The following is a 6961-nucleotide window of genomic DNA, read 5'->3' as shown; positions in this document are numbered from 1 at the left end:
TAAATAAACAGAATATCAGATCCCAATATATAAATGTATTATTAGGGCTTAACTAGAGAGACAACAAGATTTATAAGTAAATCTTATTCATATTAAAAACTTTCAATTACTTCCTTTGGAGAGGGAAAAAAAGAGCTTTTTAGCAATCATCTTATAAATTCCCTTTAGAAAGCAACTATTTGAATTGCTAATCATCTCATTTTTGTTTACAAATACTTCTGTAGAAAAATTAAAATAATAGAAGGATAATATAATAATCTTCTATTGCTTATATCATCACATTACAGAAATATAACTATAGTTTGCAATTATTAAAAATAACCTACTTCAAATTTCTCATTTGCTATACAAATTTAATATTTGAATAATGGTAAGTTCACCTAAGGAGATACTAAATTATCTAAAAATCAATAAAATATCTTAAACATGTTGATTCCATCTTATTCTATAAGAATTATGATTTACTGGGGCACATGGGTAGCTCAGGTCATGATCACAGAGCTCCTGGATTGAGTCCCCACATAGGGCTCGCTGCTCAGTGAGAGTCTGCTTACTCTCTCTCCCCTGGCTCATGCCCTCTCCCTTTCTCAAATAAATAGAATATTTAAAAAATATTTTAAAAAGGAATTATGATTTACTATACCATTTGGATATGGTCTTGGGCGGTCTGACACAATGAAATGTCCACAGCAATGAAGAAAAACCCAAATTCTCCTAAGACTCTTCCAGTTTGGCCTTAGCATTCAATAGTTTTCGTGAGCAAGAAAAAAATAAGTAGAAGAATTAGAAATCAGCACAATTGCAGACTTTAAGTAGTGGCATAAGGATATGTTCTGGGCAAATAAGCAAAATTTTGCCAAAGTTACCAATTCCCCAACCCTCTGGCCCCAGAGTTAATCCTGCCAATGCCATGGGAAAGAGGTGAAGCAGGGTCTGGGTCCTCAAACACTCTGGGTCTTGCTGAAAGAGTTGGACCATGAAACGTCCTCTCATGAAATAATACTGCTTATAGTAATTTGTCTACAATTTGTGGAATGACAATTCTGTAAGACATAGATAGGGTCCCAGGCCACAGTCCCTTTAATTCCCAAAGGTCATCTGATATCCTTCAGCAATGCCATGGAAAGATCATCAGTAGTAATCAATTGGAAAGATTATTATTGACTTTATAGGAAGGCTCTATTTCATTTTCATTTCATTTTCTAAATAAGAATCTGTAAGACTTAGAGTCAACTCCTCTGAAGTATTAGATTCTTTTTTGTGGTTCTTTATTGAACTCATTTTCAAAAGGCTGTTTGATTTCTAAGCCAGTTTCTGTATGGTTGTTTTTACGTGCAATGATTTATCAGCTGCCATGTGCCCCTCCAATAAATTTAAAAACGGTTCCCCATAACAGGTAGAGCCTTATTTTTAACAGAAATAATTGAAAAGGCACCAGGGGCTCCTTGAGAGCTCTGACTGTGCCACTGCAAGAACACCATTTCCTGTATCAAGTTAATAAGAGAGCGGCATGAGAAATAGGTTCCAAGCAACATAATTTTTTTCAGGAGAACAAGTAGGTACCAGGTAATACTTAGAGAGTACTCTGTGATCTTTGGAAAAGTGGAAATATATTAAATGTCTTTCCCAACGAGGTCCAGTTGTTTACCAGCATCCTTTTAGGACTCCATCTGTTTGCTCATGATTCCAATTATCATAGAATAGCTAATGTACTGCCGCCGGAATTCCTTGTTTTATTATATAGTGACAACATTATCTGTCCTGATCAATCTACTGTTAATCCATGCTGATCTATGGGGCAATGAGAACTATCACAGTATGGGAACTGGGCTTCAAATAGCATTGCTATTACTTGAAAATACATGTATGTGCTTTTTGTGACTCCTTTATTTCAGCTCTTCAAGTAGGCAAGCATATACTCTAAGTATGATGAGTTTAGTTGAATGAAAATGTAATGTTTTGCAACAAACAAAACAAGATACTGAGTTTTTTTCTTGTATATTTAGCTACTTATGTAAAGAAAAACGTAGCCTTGAGACAACTGGTAATGGGGACAGCAGGTATAAGCAAGACACAGGTAGTATAATTTCAAAGATGCAGCTCAGGGGCACCTGGGTGGTTCAGTCCGTTAAGCATCTGACTCCTGATTTCAGCTCAGGGCAGGACCTCTGGGTCAAGATCCCAGGGTCCTGAGATGGAGCCCCAAGTCGGGCTTGGCACTGGGCATAGAGTTTGCTTAAGCTTCTCTCTCTCCCTCTTTCTCTACCTCTCTTTCTCTGCTTGCAAGTGCACATGCACTCACTCTCTCTCATAAACAAACCAAAAAAAAGTAAATAAATAAATAAATAAATAAAACTGCAGTTTGAACAGCAATTATTTTTTTATTGATGCTTGCACATAAAAATATATAGATCTTAATTTGCTGAAGATTATGCCTGGTATCATTTATTCTGTCATTCTTGTTCTTCACTTTTCTTCCTTTCCCTCCACCTTCCTTTTCTCCCTTTATTCCTACCCATTTCACTGTAAAGCCTACTAGAGAGACAGAGAAGATTGTAAAATGAAAGTGTTAGTGAGAGTGAGAATAGGACCCTTTTTTCTTCCTCGGGCTGAATTGTGACTTCAGAGTGGCTTAGTAGAAAACCTGGGAATACCTTGTCCTAGTTTTCTAAGAAAATTGCTTTGGAACATTTTGTAAGACCAATTCATTAATAGTGGAGCTTATTAAGAAAAGACTTGGCTACCCTTAGTGCATATGCTTTTAAAAATACAAATGGAATGGTTTGTCTGGCTTTTTGGTCTGGTTTTTTTTTTTTTTTTTTAACCAGATAAAACTGGTGAATTATAAAGTTTCTTTTCTTTGCTAATCTGTTTTTGTACAAACAACTTCAGTAAAAATGGCTTACTGAAGATATCATAGTTATAACATGTCCATTGGGGTTCTGAGAATCAAAATTCTCTAAATATTTAATAGTAATCACCTCTGAAATTACACTATTTCAGAGATAAAATAGTGTTAGCTGTTGCAAATTGGACAGATGTACATTTTATTTTTAATAGCATTAAACATTTTATTTTGCTTCTTAATTGATAAATTTTGAGTGATTATTTAATTCCTTATAGTGATTGTCTGGATATTTTGTCACTCCTAAATTATTCATGCATTTTATGTACAAACAAGAAATGAAATGGATGACAAAAAGTATATTAAAAAGACTCCAAGTGACTTCTTGGATATGTGAATAGACAGCTGAATTAGTTTCTGACTATCACTATGATAAATGATGCTCTCATATCAAAGTCTTCAGGTCAAATAAACAAAATTCTGTTTGCTTCATTTCTTTTCACACTTTGGCTTCTATTTTTTAAGTCCGTATGTTATATTATTAGAGGGAAAACTAAATCATTCCTTGGAATCTAAATTAATCAAGTTATAAAGTATATTTTTTCATGAGTTTTCCAGGACTCCTATATAGATTTAAAAGTTTTTTTTTTTTTTACAAATTCACTTTTTATCAGTTATATTTATTAACTTTTTGCTGATAATTCTCTTTATTATAGCAATAACAACAAAGTTCCTTTTCTTTTTCTTACCAAGTTAAAGGTCTACTTATGCTATTTTTTTAAGAAGCTGTACTTAAGCTCAAATTCATAATAATTTGTTATTAGTTAAAACAATACTAGTACTAAAACAACCAATATATGCATATTTCATATAATCTATGTCTATGGAGGTCTCATGTGAGCCTCATAACAAATATGCAAAAGAACTAATTAGATATTATTGATATACTATTTTATGGATAAGAAAACAGATAATAAAAGGTAAATGTTATTTTTCTTAAGGCCACTGTGTTCAGAAAAAGAACACAAATGTATTTAGACTCAAAATATTCAGACTCAAAGTTTCAATATGCACTAGTCTCTGATAAGATCTGGAGACATAAGGATGAATGAGATATCTTGCCTTCCAGGACCCCACAAACTATTGTCACAGAATTATGCTTAGTGTTCTGTGGGTGGGAACAAATAGTAGGAGCTTTGAATTCATTTTCGTCTGGTCTGATAGGATTAATAAAAATTATCATCTTGTCTTGAAGACTAAATAAGAATTTACCACATAAAGTCTACAGAAGTGGGACAGGAAGATTCTGTCCCCAAAGAAAAAACAACGTGGTGCAGGAAGGGAAGCAGACCCAATTTCAGAATGATAGAAGAGGTGTGAAACAGAAAGTGTCAGTGGATAGGCTGGAAAGTTAAGGTAACTGAGGAATCTGAGTGATTGGGTTTTGATCTGGTATAAGTAACTATCGAAGGGTTTTGTTTTGTTTTGCTTGTTTTTGTTTGTTAGTGTGGTATACAATTTTTTTAGATAAATTTCTGGCAATGATGTGAAAATAGTTGAGTAAAATGTGAAATGAGCCTCAAGGCAGAGGGTCCAGTTAGCTGTTTGGAACAATTATCCAGTAAGAGATGATAAAGGCCTGCAATAGAATTGGATTGTAAAGGATAAGTTTGAAGGACAGTAAGTGGTAGGAGTTTACGAATGATTGGATTTGGGGATGAGAGGCATGAAGGATTCAAGGTTGGCAGACTGATGGAAGATAATGAGATTCCCAATGGAATGGAGGAATACATGAAAAACCAGTTTTAGAAAAGATGTAATTTGGGGCCAAATTGGTGATGTTAACCAAGTTCTTGTGAATATAGACCTTCAGAATAGCAGGTGAAAGATTCACTATGTAGATTTTAGAAGTCCCCTGAATATTTGTGAACATTAAATATGATAATAAATTATATCTTTCAACAACATGACACATGAGATGGGCAATGAACAGAAAAAAGAAATCTAAAGAATACTAATAATTAAGTATCAGAGGGAAGATAAATTCAGAAAATAAGAGGAATAAATAATAAATAGCTGAGGTGTGTTATCAGGAGTAGTTTCAGGAAGAAAGGGTGATTATCAGCTATAAGTGCAGAAAGAGCTTCAGTAACTATAAGTGATATTAGGATTTGGTGATGGCTAGAACTTTTTTTTTCTTTCTTTTTTTTTTTTTTTTTGGTAATAATTTGATTCAGAGATTTGTTCTTCCTCTGGATCTTCTGGGGAAATGTGGGGAAATGCTTCTTTTCACTAGTACTACAGAATCATGATTGTGTTTCCTTTATTAATCCTGCAATGAGGTCCAGAAAAAGACAATTAAGAAGATGAGGATTCCCTGGCCCCCTGATCGTAGACTTTTGCCTTGGCAGCCTCCATTCTCAGTTTGCATCCTTGAATGGAAGCATAGTACTTGGTAAACAACCTCCGACTGTAATTTTTAAAGCAAGCTCGTGAGACAGATGCAGTCTGTAATTCATCTCTGTATGAACTAAGGAATACATATACCAAAACACACTGCTCCAAGTACTCCTCTTGACTTTCGGTGACAAAGTTCTCCCTGCGTTTGCTTCTCCTAGGGAGGTTTTGCCATTCCATTAATACCTATTTCTGTTCTTGGTGGTCTATGTAGTGAATATACCACTACTCTTTCTTTATCGTATGGAACCAAAAACTCCTCTTGCAAATGGGGATCTCCCATCTGTTGAATTGTGGTGATAGGCAGAGCTCATAACTTCTGTTGAAGCTGACAGTTCCAGCTACTTGCTTTCCCAATGTTCAGATGACTTGCCTGTTTTCTCCCCTTTTCTGCTCAGTTCTCTATCACAGGAAACAACGGCAGACTTCTGGAGAGGTTAGGTCAATAGAAGGCAGTGATGAGTGGTTAGAAGTAAGAGGAATGGAGAAGGTGGTAAAGGTATTGGTCCCCCGTATTCTGTCTCAGGTAGCATGTGTGTTGCATGTCCTCCATGAGTCTATCTTCTGGGACGCTTTCTTCCTCATGGTCCCAACATTCTCTAGGCATTCCTTTATTTGCTTTTGGTTCCAACTAAATCTCCCTCTCTTCTGGACTCTGGTGATACCCATTTCTTTTCTAACCCCAGGAGTGTTAGTAGCTTCCTCTTATTGCTAATCTCTGGATGGTTTTAACTGTTCTCCATTTGACTACTCAGCTCTTCCATCACTTGCATTACCAATCCACAGTGTTTTAAGACCAAATGGTTTCTTCATCTTACAAACTAGACTAGACCCTGCCTACTTCATTCAGCTTCCTTTGTAGCTGGGGTGCAGGTCTGTGTCTCAGGACTCATCAATGATATACACTTAATATGGAATTTGGAAAGATTGCTGTTGCCATGATAGAGAACTGGACCACAGAGAACACTTTTTGGCTGTTCTACAGGGCTTAAGGTGGGTTACAGTGCTAGTGATGTTAGTTCTGGTGCCCATTGTCCCATCTCATTATTGTCAGAGGTACAAGTTGTAATGTCCAGTACTAAGTGGTAGCAGCATCATTTTGGAAGTGTGGTTGGGAGCACTGTTACCTCCCTACTAAGTTTCTCAGCCTTCTAGGACATTCTATACACAATGCTTTTAATATATTCTTTGCCTAAGACAAGACAACTAATTTCTCTTACTTGCCACTAAGAACACTGACTGAGACATACTGAATCCTAAGAGTTATAGTCTTGAAACCAAATAGAACAAGAAAAGAGAGATTTGTAAGGAACGAGCCTGATTCTGGCTAGCTCAGAAAGTTTCAATACAACTCTGCCTAACAACAATCCTTGAGTCCCAGATTTAGGGACTGCAATTTGGAATGTTCTAGGTCAGAAGGTGGAGCAGGTATAGTACAGGGATGTCTGTAAATCCCTCCAGATACTTAGTTCTTTTTTTTTAGTTTATAGCACTGTTACCTAGATATGTGTATCTTCCTCCAAGGTTAGTTCAGTGGAATCTTAAGAGCTGGCTCAGCACTGCTCATTATCCAAAATGTCATCATAGTACCCATTCCCTGTAAGTCCTGCTGCAATTGATGATTGTTTATTTGATTGTCTCTCTGATGAGACAATGAGC

Source organism: Canis lupus, chromosome 14 (genome assembly GCF_011100685.1).
Source record: "Canis lupus familiaris isolate Mischka breed German Shepherd chromosome 14, alternate assembly UU_Cfam_GSD_1.0, whole genome shotgun sequence".
NCBI lineage: Eukaryota > Metazoa > Chordata > Mammalia > Carnivora > Canidae > Canis > Canis lupus.
The sequence above is the reverse complement of the archived record's forward strand: the minus strand, read 5'-3'. Positions refer to the sequence as shown.